Genomic DNA, 18,942 nt, shown 5'->3' on the forward strand with positions numbered 1-18,942 from the left:
TCTGAAGCCTTAAAATGCACACGGCTTGGTGTAGTGGTTAGGAGTGCAGACTTCTAATCTGGCAAGCCGGGTTTGATTCTGCACTCCTCCACATGCAGCCAGCTGGGTGACCTTGGGCTCGTCACAGCACTGATAAAGCTGTTCTGACAGAGCAGTAATATCAGGGCTTTCTCAGCCTCACCCACCCCACAGGGTGTCTGTTGTGGGGAGAGGAAAGGGAAGGTCTCAGGGCATACTTCCTGGAACTCCCGACATTACTCTTGTAAGCAGGGCATGTTACTGAATATTGACTCTGGAATTAGGATTGCTTACATTAGTATATACCTAACTGTACATGTAGTTCCTTGCTCAGTTATGCCCTGATAAATGTCTGCATGCATTTTTAGGAAAAGGAAAAATAATACATTTGAGAATGTACTAGAGCTGCCAGCTCTGGGTTGGGAAATACCTGGAGATTTTGGGGACAGAGATGAGAGAGGGCAGGATTTGGGGCAGGAAAGGTGGAGTATAATGCTGTGGAGGCTAAGCTTCAAAGCCACCATTTTCTTCAGGGGGACTGATCTCACTAGCCTGGAAATGAGCTGTAATTTCAGGGGATCCCCAGGTCCCACCTGGGGACTGGCATCTCTAGAATGTACTCTGGCACATGGTCTTTTGAAAAGGATAAATTAAGTTCTGCCCCCATATCTTTCATGGCCAGCTGGGAACTTATTAACTGGCCAGTCAAATCTAATAATGGGGAAATATGGCAGTGTTGAAGTTGAACTCTGTAACAACATTTTAGCTTTTACATCAAAACAATTAGAAGAATATATTTCTCAACTTCTGGTTAAAGTACTACTCATAGTAAAATGCAAGCTTTTGGAAACAGCAAACCCCCATGAATCAAATCATTACAATAATTAGCCCACCAACAAAATCATTACCATCTCTAAGTAAAATGAATACCAGGACTCTTTGATATCCTTCTGGCTTCTAGAATAATCTATACATGTTACTAGTTTATCTTGCTTCCAAATGTGACTTCTAAATTCTTGCCTATGAGCAGTGTTTTGTTTTCACATAGGACTACTAAGGTTCTACTGGAGAGCTCCTGCTATTTCAACTGATTTTCACCAGAAGAAAATGACCTGTTTGGAAGGTGAGCATTATACCTCACTGAAGTCGCTCCCATCCTCAAACCCCACCGTCCTCAGACTCCACCTCTAAAATCTCCAGGTATTTTCCAACCCATATCTGGCAACCTTTGTTCACATATCTTTTTTGGAACATCTGAAACTAAGCCTGTGCATTTCATCTTTCTCCCTGATACCTGGAGCACATAATTCATCTCATGAGGGTAGACGGGGGAGATTTATAGCCATCTCCTCTTCAGACCTTCTGAACATGTATGAGAAGCTGAAATTCAACTCACTTGTGCTTCCTCTTCTCCCTCTGTTAAGAAAGTTCAGAGGCATAGTTATGGAAGTTCAGTCACTACAGTTTTGGCGATCCTGCCATGCAGAAGGAGAGACTGTGCTATTTGTAATCTTCTTGATATGTATGCTCATCCTTTTGTTTGAATAGGGAAACATATTATTTTTCAGCTCCGGTACATGCAATGGGAAACTCAGATTTGTGAAGGTATGTATTCATGCATACTGAAGCTGGAAAATACACTTTTTGCTATTGTCACACATAACAGCTACAACATTAATTGTGTGTGTGTGATCATGAGTAGTGTGCTTTACCATTGTATGAGACTGGAGTGCCAACATTGTAATAGTTGAACAGGTCTATACACTGTTAGCAAAACTAATAAACACGTGGCTCTTTTATGCACTGGGAATCAATTACAGCTCCAATAATTATTTTTGTTTATTTAGTACAGCCTGTCTCAACAAGAGTTTCATGAAACCCTGGGGTTTCCTGATGGCTCTGGAAAGGTATCCCAAATGAGTGGGAGTTAATAATTTTTAATATATCTTTTAAATTTGTTAAAGATTTATCAGGCGCTATGACATTATATGGTCATGTTGACCCTCCCCCCTCCCAAAATGGACAATGATGGGCTTAGAGCGAGTGGGGAGGGGAGGGGCCTTGGGTAGGCATGTGCACAGCTATGCTTCCCAACTGTATTCTGCATGATCGCGCCGATTCTGGGGTTGCTCGAATCCTGAAGAATGTTTCAGGGCTTTTTCAGTGGTAAAAAAAGTCAAGAAAGCCTGTATTTCTGTTAAACTAATAACAGTAACTCAAATATCACAATTTCCATTAAAATATAAGATTAAAAAAAACCAGCATTCACATGAACATATAAAATATTTTCCATGTTACGCTCGTAACCTTAAAACCACCAAAGTTCTAAATTTGGGCTGGATCAATCACCACTCTTCTTGTTGACTGACAGGTCTCTGCATTGGGGGTTTTGTGGCAGGGATGGGCCCATCCAAGCATTGTGTTGGCATCGCAGGCATAATCAGGATTGTGACTGCTCTGTGCTTCTACCCCTCCACCTGGCATGTGGGGAAATTCAGTGATTATTTCATGATGGCTGCTTCAGTGCCAAGCCAAAGAACAGAAATCTGTACAGGTGGCCAAGTAATGTGCAAGAAAAGCCCAGCATTGCCCCTATGGGGCTACTCTCTGTACCGAATGAAATGTTGGAATACTGGCTGCCAGCCTTGCTTTGTTACCAGGAGTGCTTCCCTCTCACTTTTTCTGTTTGATGCTTCCCTGAGAAGTAAACCCAGGGCAAGTGTTCTTCTTGCCCCCTCTGTCAGTTCTCCCTGCATGAGCAGGCTGCAGTAAAAGCTGAAAGAAACAGCACAGGCATTCAGGAGAAGAGTATAGCTGTTGTGGATTATTGCCAAGAGTCCCCTTATCACTGACATGTCACAGACAGGCTTCAGTTTTAACCTATTTTGGGGTTAAATATTAGTTGCATTGGGAGCATGCTGCGATTCCAGACGATGCTGCCTTCTTGAAAAAGCAAGAGAACATTTTTCAAGCATGCCCTTTTCCTTTCTTAATGGCATCTGTCTGAAGCAACTCACGGAAAATGGTACACTCCATTCTGAGTGTGATTGACTGGTGGTCAGAGGCAGGTTCATGATAAACGCCATTTATCAACTCACTGCAATTCATCACATGAAAATCACCCCACGTGTTTTCTTAAAACAACAACAACAAAGCAATGTCGTGTGGCAGCAACCACTTCATGGTAGAGGCCTTCCACAAAGGACCCTAAACAAAAATAAGAAAGTAAAAGAAAAGAAAAAGGAGCCATGACTGGTTCAAATTCCCATGCTGGATTTTGTTGCCTGGAAAATTCAGCTCTGAAGTGGAGTTTATGGCATAATCTATGTTCTCTGATGTCATGTATTTCTAGCACATAAGCTCTGTGGATCATTGTGTGTTCTTGATTGATTGAGGTTACACAGATGCATGGAATCTGTAGCCTAAGTTACATAAACCCCAAATCACAGTTGCATGAGTTTGTTGGCGATGATTAAACAGCATCCAAAATTAAATGGGCACATGAAGTGATACCGGAAACAAGAGGGGACTGGAGGAAGTACAACTAGAAAATATCAGATAAAATGCTTTGGCTGAAGAAGTAATTTTTCAAAGGAAAATCATGAGAGGATATAGAGTGAGCATTTAGAACATATGCAAATCAAATAAAAAGCCAAAACACAATGAAATAACTAGTATTAATATACCTCTTTCCTTCTGGGATAATACAGATTATCCCTTGAGCTTTTTGTGCTTCCATTTCTCTCACGAAATTGTGGTTATGATCTATTTCTTTGGTATCAAGCTTCATTCATACATGTTACAAAAGAAACATATAGCTCTTTGGTCCGTATTTATAACGGATTGTTGTAGAAGTCAAATGTCCGCTCTAAAACTTTAAGCAAACATAAAGGCAAATTCCAATATATCTTTTGTAAACCATGAATATGCAAATAGTGCTTCAGCTGACAGAATCTTTCTTCTACCACAAAATGACTTGTTTTTCATATGGTTTTTGCATTCATTCATAAAGACTGAATTTCAAATCAAACACACAGGACCGACCACCCAGAATGCCAACATCCTTTCCTTCTGGTATACTTTCTCGTATATTATCCACTAAAATTGGTTTAATAGTTATTTCCTTCTCACGGAATCTTTGGAGTGGTGCCTCTGTTTTTATGTGGGGATTCATAATAGCTACAGAGAATTCTCAGTACTTATCCAGTTCCTAGGATTCTCTGAGTTAAACTGTTATGAAGTTGCTGTGCATTTCAAGCTTTCACTTGTTGCACCACTATAACATGACTGAAAGAGAATGACCATGTAAGTCAGGGGTCCTCCAATCTTTTGAGCTTGCGGGGCCCTTTGGAACTCTGGCACAGGGTGAGCATAGCCACAAAATGGTTGCCTCGGAAGGCAGAGCTAGCCACTTAATGGCCATCTTAGCTTACCTTTAGTCACACAATGCTGTGGTGGCAGTTCTGCCAAAGCAACATTAAAAAAACTGCACAGCCAATCAGATCACCAGTGGCCAATCAGAAGCCCAGCTAGCCTTGCCTGTTGTATATGTGGGTTAGCAGAGTACAGGAGTAGGGATCTGAGTGCATAATTCAGGGGTGTGTAATTGCTGTTGGCTGGCACACAGGATCCAGACCACTATTAGGTGTTGTAGTTGTCCAACCAGAGGGCTCCATTTAGGGCCAATCACAGGCTTTGGCAGGAATCCTAAACCAGTGGTCCTCAACCCTCCTAATGCCACAACCCTTTAATGAAGTTCCTTATGTTGTGGTGACCCCCAACCCTAAAATTATGCAAGTGTTCTTTCTGTGTTCTTTCACAGAAATTAAACCAAAACTGACCAATGGTGTGAAGATCCATTGTTCATGATTGTATATAAATTGTTTCCCCCCCCCCCAGGGTTTCTCAGTTCAGTTTTGCCTCTTGTCCTACCATGCTGATCTTGCTTTTTCCTGCTGCTCCAGACAGACAAATGCTCTATCTTGATCTACCCTGCAAGGCTGTTGTGTGGATGGCACACCCCCGGCCAAGCTGCTTGCCCTGCTGTGACCCCTGTGAAAGGGTTGTTCGACCCCCAAAGGCATCCTGACCCCCAGGTTGAGAACCACTGCCCTAAACTGTATATAAGTTTGGGTGGCAGGCTGCTGTTTGTTCAGTTTAGTGTGATCAGTAAAGAGCTGATGTTTCAGCACAGGAGCAACTCCATGCCTTGTTAAACTCACTATTCAATACTGCCCATGTTCTAAAAAATCTCTGGCACAAGGAAAGGGGTTGGTAGGTACTATGGTGGCCACAGGCACCATGCTGGAGTCCCCTGATGTAAGCAATGCTCCTCATAAACTGCCTTTAGACTATTTTATAGACTGTAAGAGAGTTTGATCTGCTAATGACCATTCACTAGTATCAACAAAATATGAAATAAATATTCAGAGGAAGCGGGCTTCCGAGTACCGGCTGCAGAAGATAACAATGGAAGATGACTATTACCATTTTGTAGATTTCCAGAGGGATATACTTATAAAACCCGAATGCTAGAGTAGCAGGATAGAAGATCCAGTGGGTGATTCTTATCATCTCATGAACATTGCCCATTAAACTGGAAAGGCCTTGGGCCATTTTCAGTGTTGAGGGAAACTGTATACCCAAGAAAATGGGGAGGGGGGGAAAAAGAAAAGTCATATTTCAAAACCAAATGGCTGTGTATAATCTGAATGCATCTCAAAATTGGGATAATGCAGACATAATCTGGTTTGAATCCAGGATTTATATCATTGTTAAAAGGCATGTTTTAAAGCACCAGCAGAGGATTGCTTTGTATTTTAAACAAGCTGTACTTGGGGAGAACACTCTAGCCTTACCGAAATCCCAGTAAGAACAAATGTCATTTAGCTGCCTCCTTAGCAACACTGCCTGCTGAAAATTCGTTTCCTGGCCACTCTGTTTCCTCGTACGGCCTCCTTGGAGACTGCCCGGTCAACTCCAAGGTCTCGGTGTTAATCTTCAAAGGCCTTCATGGAATTGGTACAAGTTACTCCAGAGAGTGTCTGTCTTTGTATCTACAACCTCCCCTGACAGCTGTGTTCCTCAGGAATTATGAAGCTGTCAGCTTCAAGGGCAAAGCCCAAGAGAGCAATAGTCAGGGCTTCCTTAGCAATGTAACTGAAGTTTTATAATTCATTATCACAGGAGACATGAATTACCACAAATCTCCCCGCCTCGTAAGCAATGGGTAAGAGCAAGTTTTTTTGAACTAGAGATTCTATTGAATATGCCAAATTTAAATGGAAGGCGTAATAACAAGAAAAAGAGCAGCCCGTTAAGAAAAGCCAACATCAAAAAGGAGCCTCTCACTCCACTCATATTTGCCTAAGTAAGAAAAAAAAATCTGATTAAAGGTTGACGAATGCTCTTTTTCAGGAATTACATTTATAGTGCTCCTATCTAGCTTTGGTATACACACAATCTGGGCTTCAAGTAGCATGCACGGTGGCTAGAAAAGATGCATGTTGCCCATTTCACCCAAAGTGGCATATACCACTCTCTCCTGTTACTAGCACCAGAAATGTAACCTCTGAAAAGAGCTTAATGAATTCAGTATGAATACATTTACATAATACTGATTCTTCTATTTAAGAACCCATTGAAGGGAATGCACAATAGCACAATGTACTAAACAAAAAAAACACTTTTTGTCAGAATGTCTATATTTAAGACGTGCATTCCCACAAGGAACATGCTTGGAGGGGGCATACTATCCTCCTGCCTTTGCCTCTGCTCCCCTCTCTCTCCCTGCTTTGTCTATCTTCCCTCCCTCCCTTCCCTGCCTCATTTTCAGCCTGCTTTCAGCTGTCCCATTTCTATTGCCCAGGCCAGGGTTTGGGCTACTGCAAGACTTGGCTGTGCTATTGCTGCCCTCTCTGGTCCTGCCTTGGTTTCTTCTTGGGGCTGCTCTTGAAAGTCTCCACTGATGGCATCACACTTGCTATTAGAATATATGATTTTCTTTTTTCATTCATAAAGACTCATTCATGCATGAGAAACAAAGGGGCTTCAGTAAAAAAAAGACATGTGGCCTCACCAATTAGTCAACTGAAGTCCACATCCAGTCTGGACTCACCTTTTGAATGCATATCTGATACAGATTAAGGGAGCTATCATAAACGGGTCTACACAGGAACAAGTCCCATTTCAATCAGTGAATCCTTATCCTAAGAAAGTGTTCTTAGGATTGCATTAATAAATGATAGATAGGGATGGCCTTAAACTACGCAAATGTATGCGGTTCATGGTGTGTCCAGTTCACGAACCATGAATTGGCATGAACTTTTAGGGGCTAAATGAACTGGTTCAGTTTGTGATGTTCATGATGTGGTTGTCAGAATCCTGAAGCTTCTGCCATGATTGATGTTCAACTTAACTATCTCAGCAGGCACGTAACCATTTCCCATGTAACCTTTTCCCAGCTTTGAAGGCTTCTAGAAGTTAGGCGTCGCTGCAAGGTCATTTGGTGGATAGTTTTATCAAGTCTTTTCTGGCTGATTTCTTGGACTCTGCACCTGATAGTTTCATATTGTGTCTTAGCCTTAGTTTCATATTGTGTCTGTTACCAACTGCTTGGGGGGGGGGGGGGAGATCATGGGGTCTTATAATGTATTGCTTGGCCTGGCAAAGTCAGAACTGTCTTTGAGTTTCAGTGTGATACAGCTTCAATAAAGAACCTGTCTTTTAAAGTGGATTTCTTGTTGATAAGTCTGGGATCTTGGCAGTGGTAGAACATCATGCTAGATATGCCAAACTCCTAGGTGATGTCCAGACAACTCTTCTCTACCTGTCCTACACGTTTGGTGAGGATTGGATTTAAGGGATCCAAGTTTCAGTAACCCAAAGAAGGTGCCCCCTGGAAAGTTTAAATGCTTCCCCACCACTTTCTCAGGCAGTGCCTGAGAAAGGGTGGCGCGACAGGGGGGAGAGCCCACCAAGCAGCTGATCTTGACAGGTCAGCTGCTTTACAGGCCCTTTAAACACCCCCCCCTCCACTTTCTCAGGCAGCATCTGAGATGGCAGGGAGGGAGAGAGGTGTGAGAAGCATTTCAAAGATGTGGGACATTTAAAAGTGGTGGCTGCAAGGGCATAGGGGGCATTTAAAGTGCATCATACTAAACAGCTACTGACAGGCACAGCATGCCCTAAGAGATGCCTTCCAAAGCCTTTGCAGGCAGTGTTCCCTGAAGGCATTGAAAGGGTACTCCACGGTGGTCAGTATTAGCTGTTTGCTATGGTGGACTTCAAATGTCTCCAAAATTCACACATTCTTTCTAATATAATTCATTTCACCCACTGGATTTAATTTTAATTTTGTTCTGAAAGCCTTTTGAGCTGGATAGAGAGTGGAGTCCCTAAACAGTGTAACACCTTTCTAGGCCCATTGACTTCAGGTGAATTGTTTGCCATATGATGTGTCATGATCCCCGAGATCATTTATAAACTGATTTGGTGGTTTTATGGTAAAGTTGTGCCTTTTGGTTCTTATTGTACTTTTAAATTGTACTGTGTTTCATGTTTTGTAAAAGGACATATTACCATCCCAAGTGCATATATAATCCATGAGTTTTTAATCCCCAAAACTCTGGGTAGTGTACATTTTTTGCATTTAACAGGGGTAATTGAGAGAAAATGACCAGTTCCAGGTACCCAGTCAAGTTCATCATGGAGTGGGTACTTAAGTTCTAATCTCCTTGTTTTGGGCTCAACACTCTCTATTGCACCCCACTGTGATTCTTGGAACCAACCTGTGAAGGCATTCTGGCATAGCTGAAGCCTAATTTCATCCACCACCAAAACAGCTGGGCTTAATTGTTACTTGAAGTGCCTTTTGACAAATGAGTGCTTTCTTTGTCAATAATAAAACAATCATGCAAGGTTGCATCTGTTTCTGCTGTGGGAAAGCTCAGTCCTCTAGTGCTCTCTGACAGCACATTAAATATCAATGTGCTGGAACAGCAGGTAATGAAGTATCAGGCAGTATCATGTCGACCTATCAGGTGCTAGAAAATGCCAAATGAAATAGCGTCACCATGCTTGTAGCGCCTGAAATGTTAGCAACCTCTGTAGCCCACCTATATTTCTTTTAATCTCTGGAGCTAATCAAGCAATGAGGGTAAAACAGTGTTTTAAAGGAACCAATATCTGAAGAAAAATAACATTAAATATGTTATTTGATGAATCTCGACATTGGGTTCCTTAAGAAAGCAAGGAGGGAAGGTACTGATGACTGACTAGTTCAGCAAATGACGGAAGTGTTCCCCAAATGTTATTCCACAAGCATGCTTCAAAAAGTCTCTGACAAAAATAAAACTCTGCTTAATTTATGAATGAGTTGATGGAGTAGCGTCATTTTGGACCAGATGTGCTGTTGCTACATTCAGATGTTCCGCTGCCTATTTGGATACATATCTTGTTTTCTAAAGAAACGTACAAAGGCACGTACAAGAAATGTACAGCAGAAAAGTGACATAAATAAATTGGACTCATTTTGTTCAGACATGCATGGAATGATTAAAACAAAGATTTCTTTGAGGTTGAGTTGGCACAAAAATGCTTTGCAGGGCTTGCTTCTTCTCTCCCCCCCCCGGGGGGGGGCTTCTGAATAACATTTGGGTGTGCCAGGGCCAGCTCTACTATCGTGATTTGGCACCGTGGAGGGATGAGTAATTGAGGGAGGCTGGGAGGACTGTGTGAATTTCTGGTTGTTGAATTATTAGTTGCCCATTCTTTAAGTTTTAACCCTTTGGTTCTGCCTCTTTATCAAGTAGAAGAGGCATCAGACTTAGTGGAGCTTGTGGAGAGAAAGGGCCACTCTGCTTGATGAGAGAAAATGATGAGATAGATTAAAGCATAGAACTCTTTTGAATGTCTTATGTGCATCATATACTCTTTACAAAAATCCTGTAAAGTAGCTATTTCAGTATTGGGAGGCTGAAGTAAGTGCACATGGGTTGCCTAAAGCTTCTTGGGAAATTGGTGTTCCTGGGACCCTTGGTCTCTCAAACCAGTATGCTGCTTTGGCAAAATGGGTATTTTTGTTTTTGTTTGGGGTGAGTTTGGAAGAATTAATTTAATATATTTATGCTGATTTATATCCCACCATGCTCAACAATGTCATCTTGTGGCGGCTTACAATATAAAATCAGAATACAAAATACTCATAAAACTACCCTTAAAACATTAAAACCAATACAGTAAAATACCAAATATCAATAATCTCAAGATGGGAATATAACTCTAACACAGGGGTAGTCAAACTGCGGCCCTCCAGATGTCCATGGACTACAATTCCCATGAGCCCCTGCCAGCATTCTGGACAACTGGAGAGCTGCAGTTTGACTACCCCTGCTCTAACGCGTCCAGAGGCCCAACTCTGCTGTTCCAGCCAAGCCAATGACGTGGCTCCAAAAAGATATAAAGTTCTAACTTCAGTGCTAACCAGCAGTTTCAATGTAGGGCGGGATCCATAGATTGTAACTCTGGTCATTTCCTGCTCCCCCCTTCCGGCCTCAACCAAAAGCCTGGCAGAAGAGCTTCGTCTTGCAGGCCCTGCAGAACCTAGATAGCTCCATCAGGGCCCTCAGCTCTGAATAGGAGGGTATTTTTTCTTAGGACGATAAAATTTTGGACATGGCAGGGGGATTCTCACAGGAAATGCACTGGAAATTAACTGAAGGGGACAGGAGTGGGTGAGAGTTAAGAAGGAAATGACATGAAGGGAAAGGCATCTAGAGGGAGATTAACAGAAGGAAAATGATTGGGAGGGAAATGTAGTTTGTGTAGGATTTTTTCCTGCCATTGCCAGTCAGGTGCTTTTGGGTGCGGAGCTGTCTGAAGAAAGGTAGGCATGTAAATATTTAAAATGAATATATTCTGCATGCTGAGCATGAACAGGAGTTCCCTATTGTTTATCCTTGCTTCTGCTGTTGAAAACGACAGGGCCTCCGAATGTGGAAGTTCCATTTAGCGAGCGGAGATAATAGCTGTTGATAGAGCACAAATTTCCCTGATGCTCTTATAAACAACTCAGTAGTGACTGTCAGTTTAGTTCAGTTCGGTGTTATTGCATCAGGCTAAAGGTCATTACAAACAAGAGCAGCAAGTAAACAAAACATTAAAACTGGATTACTGCCTTGACTATTAAAAGTTACATTTTCATAGCAATTAAATTAAAAAAAAAAGATTGGCCCTTCAAAATTTCATCTGACTGGCTATAGAGAAGAATAACATTTTGCTGGCCTCGTCTTTGGGCTTAGATCAGATTTTTTTGGCAGCTAGAGCAAAACGAGCAACCCTGTGGGAGACTAATTGCCCAAATTCTAAATCCAAAGGGAACCCATCTCAGTCTCATCAGGTCTGCTTGTATATCTATCCATCCTCAGGGCCCATTTCACTGTGATATTCTAAATTTCAGTTGTGACTCTTACTACACCTTGCCCTACTGAATTCCATGAATCAGTTATGTATTTCATGAAGATGGAACAGGTTGTGCATAACCATCTTTTTCAGTCAATTTCATCCAGTTCTCTTTTGTCCTCATAGGTCCTATGATTCCCCCAGCATAGCCTTTTGGATGGTCAAGGGGGAAACCACACCTTACTTTTCGCTAGTGGAAATGCTGGATGGATCCAGCCCAATGGATCCAATTAACTGCCAACTTGGATTGCTAGAACATTTCTTCTTCACAAAATCAAAAATTTAGGGAGAACAGAGAGGACAAAGGGACTAATTAATAGTAGAGCATTGCATGTGAAGTCAGATGTGTTTGGCATTCAGAGGTACTCAGTTTGTGATCTTGAAGACATCATTTGCCTCAATCTAGTCCAGCATTCTACTTCCACTAGAGGTCAGTTAAATGCCTCTGGGTTGGTCATAAACAGTAAACATAGATAATAGCCCTCCCCTTTCAGTTACCAGTCTCTGATCTGCAGAGGTAAACATGGGAGAGCATGGAGGTTCTTTTCTCTGTGTTTGATGGGTTTCCATACGACTCTCATAGAATCATAGAATCATAGAGTTGGAAGGGGCCATACAGGCCATCTAGTCCAACACCCTGCTCAACGCAGGATCAGCCTTAACCATCCTAAAGCATCCAAGAAAAGTGTGTATCCAACCTTTGCTTGAAGACTGCCAGTGAGGGGGAGTTCACCACCTCCTTAGGCAGCCTATTCCACTGCTGAACTACTCTGACTGTGAAAATGTTTTTCCTAATATCTAGCCTATATCGTTGTACTTGAAGTTTAAACCCATTACTGCGTGTCCTCTCCTCTGCAGCCAACAGAAACAGCATCCTGGCCTCCTCCAAGTGACAACCTTTCAAATACTTAAAGAGGGCTATCATGTCCCCTCTCAACCTCCTTTTCTCCAGGTTGAACATTCCCAAGTCCCTCAACCTATCTTCATAGGGCTTGGTCCCTTGGCCCCAGATCATCTTCTTCGTTCTCCTCTGTACCCTTTCAATTTTATCTACGTCTTTCTTGAAGTGAGGCCTCCAGAACTGCACACAGTACTCCAGGTGTGGTCTGACCAGTGCCGTATACAATGGGACTATGACATCTTGTGATTTTTATGTGATGCCCCTGTTGATACAGCCCAAAATGGCATTCGCCTTTTTTACTGCTGCATCACACTGCCTGCTCATGTTTAGTTTACAATCCACAAGTACCCCAAGGTCTCGTTCACACAGTGTTACCTAGAAGCGTATCCCCCATCCAGTAGGCATGCTTTTCATTTTTCTGACCCAGATGCAGAACTTTACACTTATCTTTATTAAATTGCATCTTGTTCTCATTTGCCCATTTTTCCATTGTGTTCAGATCTTGTTGAACTCTGTCTCTATCTTCCGGAGTACTTGCCAGTCCTCCCAATTTGGTGTCATCTGCAAACTTGATGAGTAGTCCCTCCACCCCCTCATCTAGATCATTAATAAATATGTTAAAAAGTACCGGGCCGAGCACCGAGCCCAGAGGTACCCCGCTACTCACCTCTCTCCAGTCTGATGAAACACCACTGACAACAACTCTGAGTGCGGTTCTCTAACCAATGCCCTATCCACCTGACTATCTGAAAATCCAGATTAACTCTGAGAAAGGTGAACATGAATTTTCTCCTCCCCTCCCCCCTTTTACAATGCATAAATTCCAGCATTTCAGCTTTCATCCAAAGGAACTTGAAATCAAGACACGTGCTCTTACATTTTGTTTTGTATTGTGAGAAGTGAACTTTAAAATGCATATGCATTTTACAAGTTTTGTTTGGGCCCTTTTCAAAGCTATTGACTGGCACATTTGAATCCATTTCCCTGGCTTTGGATGCCTTGGGTATAAAGGGAAATAAAGTATGAGAAGGCCTTATCTGTCTAGAAAACTATACTTTGGTTCAGGTGAAGTTATTTCTGGATTGCAGTTCTGTGTTATTTGCTTTGTGTCTTGCTAACGAGTCACTTGGGTGCCATCTGAAGCATTTGTAAAATGGATTCTGATTTTCAGACGGTGGTATATCCCTCCTCCCCTTTGTCATACATTGTTATCTGACTGCTTTGCTGAGATGACACCCATCCGTCAAACGTCAAGATCTCTATAGCAGCATCTGGTGACTCCTAGGAGAACCATTTCGTGTTCCGTGCAAGCCATAACTCACAACAGCTTTAGGATTCTGGCCATTTGGGATTTATTTCAACTGCGGCGTGAGACAATAATGGCAGCAGATGCTGTGATGGGTGGTGCTGTCAACTTCCTAGCTTGCCAATATAAACCGAGCGTGGTACAGCTCTAGCACCTGCATGTGCAGCCCCTATAAACGGCTGGAATTAACTTTCGGTGCCTTTCTGTTCTCATACTCTGCACTGGCCTGATTGATTTCCCTCCCCCAGGAATAAATGTCGCTGGGAGCATCTATCCCGTTTGCTGGCCTTGTTTCGGACCTTGGGATTCAATAGATGTGCCCGTGGTTCTAATTAAGCAGGATGGAATAAGAGTTAGGAAATAGGAACGAATGATAATTGTGGTTCTTCGGAGTACAAAAGAACTCTTCTACAGGGCAGCTCAAGTTACAGAAGGCAGATGGCAATTCTAACAGCTGCCTTCCATATAGGCAAATGCCCTGATCTAATTTGCTCATTTCATCCCTGTTTCCTAAATCAAGTTTCCCTCTTCTGCAGGCTTGCCCTTTGCCAGGTTTAGTGAAATGCCAATTCATCCAATCATCTGTCTGAGGCACTGTCTCAGACTATGCCCTCGCTTTCAGTTATTGGGTCAAGGAAGATTAATTAGAGGCATCATCGCTGTCTTCTCCCATGGCGTGGAGATGGATATAGAGCAGGTGGCTCCATGCAGGTTCCAATCCATGGTTAAACATACACTTTATCATGTCTATTACCAAACATTTAGTCACCATCAAATGCCTATTGAATGCCAAAGGGATGATTTCTTGTTTTCCACAAAATGATGTTGGTAGAGAAAAAATTACAGTTGTAGGGTAGAGAAGTGGCTGAGCTGTGGACCGGAGGCATGTCTAGGTCACTGACTCAGACAATGAATTGTCTTGTTCAGGCCTTGACATAGGTCCAGATAGTCTGGACAAATCCTCAAAACTATTCAGAGGAAAATAGGCATGTTGGGATGGGATGGGGGAAAAGCTGCCCCACTTCATGCACACAGCCAGAGACTCCAGAGAACCTGATTTCTCAAAACCTCTGATGTCATCATCACCAAGTCCACTTTCCTAGACAGGCTGGTGGACTTCCCAGGAGCTTGCAGAGCAACACCGTCTACATTTGAGGATGAACCATTCAAAAGAATGGAGCTTACCCGGATACAGCTAAGCCTGGATTTATATTTAAAAATGGAAAGCCAAACTTGGTGTTCTGTTTCCCCTCAGCCACACAGAATTGAAGGGAATGTCTGTTAAAAACAAAGGAGAGACTTTTATTGGAACATTCCTTGGGATGTAGAAAGGGCTTCTGCCTTTCTCCACAGCCATTGGCTGCACTTAATTGTTTAACAGACATTCCGTGGAATTGCTGGGTGGCTGCAGGGAAACAGAATTAGGTCTGGGAAACCCAAACGCAGCTCTTTTAAAATTAGCATGTCTAGTTTGGCCCTCAGTCAGACTGTAGTAGTGGTCAGCTTTGGAGCTTTCCGAGGTTCTGCAGTTTCCTCTGGACAAGTCACGTTACAGTGAAGACTGGTACATTCTACATGTCTATGAGGACACTGTTAGTAAAAAAAAAAAAAAAAGTTCATTTTACATTGCATGGAAATGTGGGGTTTAAATAATATGTTTCTCTGCACATGTATTGAATGTGACATGAAAATTAGTCAACACATGTATATAGAAAAAATCAAGTGTATGCTGTCCATACATTATATGTAAATTATTTGTAACATGACAACAGGGCTTTGCTTAGTCAAGACTGGGCAAATAGGCCATCTCAGTCCAAATCTTGGCTGTGCCTTGAATTCATGTAAAAGCCTCAGCAAGCCTCTCTCCACTCATCTCTCTGCAATTTGTGGACATATTTTGCAGAGAGGTCCTAAAGATCATTGAGAATCTTAAATAAAATGAATTTCCTCTTCTAAGACTCCCCTCCCTTTTAATTCTTATTTAGTAATCCTTGGAATTTGCCTTTTGAAACACAGGCCTCTAATTTTCTATTGAACTGGACATGTATTCCATTAATTTTTTGGGGGGTGGGTGAAGGATGTAATGGTTTTTTGCAATATTAAACTAGATCTTTGCACATGGGAATTGTTGAGCCAGTTTGGTGTAGTGGTTAGGAGTGGTTAGGAGTGCGGACTTCTAATCTGGCATGCCAGGTTCGATTCTGCGCTCCCCCACATGCAACCAGCTGGGTGACCTTGGGCTCGCCACGGTGCTGATAAAACTGTTCTGACCGAGCAGTGATATCAGCGCTCTCTCAGCCTCACCCACCCCACAGGGTGTCTGTTGTGGGGAGAGGAATGGGAAGGCGACTGTAAGCCGCTTTGAGCCTTCTTCGGGTAGGGAAAAGCGGCATATAAGAACCAACTCTTCTTCTTCTTCTTCTTCTTCTTGTTTTCGTTCTATTATTAATTGCAAAAGGCAATATTTTGTTATTGGGTGGTTCTGTATGGCTTTGCATCATTATTGTTGTTTTGTTTTCATAATTCTATTCTATTTCATTATTTCCCATTGGTGCCACTGGAAGATTCCCCTTTCTTTGGTCTGCACATTTTGTTCTTTCCCATCTAAACTGTACAAACTTCATCCACACATCCAAATTTAGACATAGAAGAAGGGAGATCTTTCTGAGGCAATGAAATACACCTAAGTTTCAAGTCAATGGGAGAACTGACAGGAAAGTCTCCAAATGCACAGTAGTACAGACAACAGCACGCAGTGAAGAAATTTGGCACTACCGTCACTCACCATGAAGGACAGCAGCATGAGGGGCGGACAGGGGCATTTGGTGGCTGAGACAGGGCAAGGCATCTGAACAGCAGGTAATAGGACCTTGAGATAGATTTGTTTGGACAAGACATAAACTGGGAGAGAAGCAAGCAAGCAGAATTGGGCAGACTACAAGAGAAAATAAGACACACCACAACAGATGTTGGAGGAGAGCAGAAGGCAAGGTGAACCTAATGTCCTTCAGGACTGGAATACCTCATGCATCTATTTAAGCCTAGACTGGTAGAGGAAGCCAAGGATCATTGGGCACTGTGTGCCAGTCCAGTGATGAGGGGTTCCATCATACATAACAGAGCCTTGAACGTGAAAAACTAAATTTTCTGTCTAGGTCTACATTCTACAGTTTTCACATCTTATATAAACAGCTTGTGCATTCACACATCACAAACTGTCAGTACACACATAGATTAGGATAGGGCCCCTTGTGGGCCCCTTGGGCAACTGCCCAGTTTGGCCATACATTAAGACAGCCCTTCTTGAGTAAGCATATGCCATTATTGGAAAAATGCTGGCTTCCTTATAAAAGCAAAATCAGTAGGAAAAAAGAACAAAATAAAAGAAATTCATGCTTGCTTGTGTGGATGGCCTGCAAAAGTATGGCTAGACCCTTTAAAAAAGTATGTGTTTGCATTTAAAAGTAAATTATGCAAGGTTCCACAATCCGGGCACTAGAAATGAAAGTGGAGTACCACTGCATTTTGGCATAATCTTAATCTAGTCCCCCATGCTCACATCTAACCCTGCTTTAAAACATACACCATGGAGGACCTATATTAGGCAGGTATTTCAGCAGCTACATTGCCTTCCAGTAGAGTTCTCAGTTTGCTTCAAGGTTTTGGTACTAACCTTTAAGGCCATAAGCAGTCTGAGGGACTGCCTATCTGAATATGTCCTCAGAAGGGTGTGAAGTTCTGTGACAGCAAATTGCTTGGTAGTCCCTGACCTTAAAGAAGTCCAACTGGCCTTGACCAGTGCCATGGCTTTTTTAGCACCACTCCTTGCTTGGTGGAATGGGCTCCCTAAGAACATCAGGGCCCCAATGGAACATTTCTGTAGGGCCTGAAAAACAGAGCTCTTCCGCCAGGCTTATGGCTGAGGCCAGTTTGGACGAGTGAGTACACTAACATTAAAGGCCTTCCCCACTACAATCCAGATAGCTATTCCCACCTACTTCCTAATGAGAAGAATAGCATAAGGATGTCACCAATGGTGGATGGTTTTTAACTGTTTTAATAATTTTAATCTTGATGTAGTTATTAAGTGCTGTAAACAGCCCCATGACGGCAGGTCCGATAGGGGAGGTATATAAATTTGATAATAAACAAATAAATTCCTTTATACTTCATGTTTTTCCTGAATGGGGAAACCACCTATTGTGGTTTACAACACACTCCTCTTCTTTACAACAATCCTGTGAAGTAGGGTAGGCTGTGAGAGTGTGGCTGGCTCAAGGTCAGCCAGTGAGCTTTCATGGCATGAATCCAACAAACTACCACATCAAACTGGCTCTTCCTGGAGAGAAACCTGCTCCCCTAATTAATGTTCTGGACAGATTAAGTTCTTGCATTGCACAAGGAATGTGTGTGTATGCTGCGCATGTATTTCATGAGGAGCTGAACACAGCTCAGCTGCTCAATCCCACTCCCTTGCCAACCCGCCTCTCCTCCGCAAGACATTTAATGTGCAATTGGTAGTGTACTATAATTTTAACAGGCCATTGTTAACTGATTTGAGAAAGGCTGTGACCATGAAAAAATGGAACAAAAGTAGTCTAAATAAACTGAATTAAAATGAACACACACACATGGGAGGGGCGGTGGGGGGGGGAGATGAGAACATAAGAAGATTGGGATGCCAGCCTCCAGGTGGGACCTGGGGATCCCCTGGTTTTTTAGCTCATCTTCAGATTACAGAGATTAGCCCCCTGGAGAAAATGGTTGCTTTGAATGATGGAATCTGTGGCATTATGCCCCACTGAGGTCCTTGTCCTCCCCAGGCTCCATCCTTGAAGCTCCAGGTGTTTCCCAGCTTGGATATGGCAACCCTACTCCCCCATCCCGTGTTGGTGACTGATGGGAACTGGCAACCCTAGAAGAAGAGTCCTGCAGGATCAGGCCAATGGTTCATCCAGTCCAGCATTTTGTCTCAAACACTGACCAAGCAGTTTCTCTGGAGGGCCAACAACAGAACACAGAGGCCCAGGCCTTCCTCTGTTGTTGTTTTCTGGCTCCGAATGTGGAGGTTCCTATCAGTTACCAAGGCTAGTAGTCACTGGTAGACTTATCCTCCATGGATCAACCTAATTATCTTTTAAAACTGTATATTCTTGTGGCTCTTACAACAACCTTTGGCAGCGAATTCCACATTTTAATCACCCTCTGTGTAAAATAGCATTTCCTTTTGTCTTATCTGAATCTACAGCCCATCAGT

The 18,942-nt window shown here is 42.7% G+C and overlaps 1 long non-coding RNA gene across 2 annotated transcripts in view; it reads left to right on the top strand.

Moving 5' to 3' along the window:
• Nucleotides 1-18,942, top strand: part of LOC143819937 (uncharacterized) — a 218,624-nt gene that overhangs the window by 64,454 nt on the left and 135,228 nt on the right. For both annotated transcript variants that reach the window (XR_013225162.1, XR_013225163.1), the window contains exon 3: nucleotides 1,067-1,141. This is a non-coding gene — a long non-coding RNA (uncharacterized LOC143819937). The remainder of the gene's footprint in view (nucleotides 1-1,066; nucleotides 1,142-18,942) is intronic.

Source organism: Paroedura picta, chromosome 10, assembly GCF_049243985.1.
Source record: "Paroedura picta isolate Pp20150507F chromosome 10, Ppicta_v3.0, whole genome shotgun sequence".
NCBI classification, from domain to species: domain Eukaryota; kingdom Metazoa; phylum Chordata; class Lepidosauria; order Squamata; family Gekkonidae; genus Paroedura; species Paroedura picta.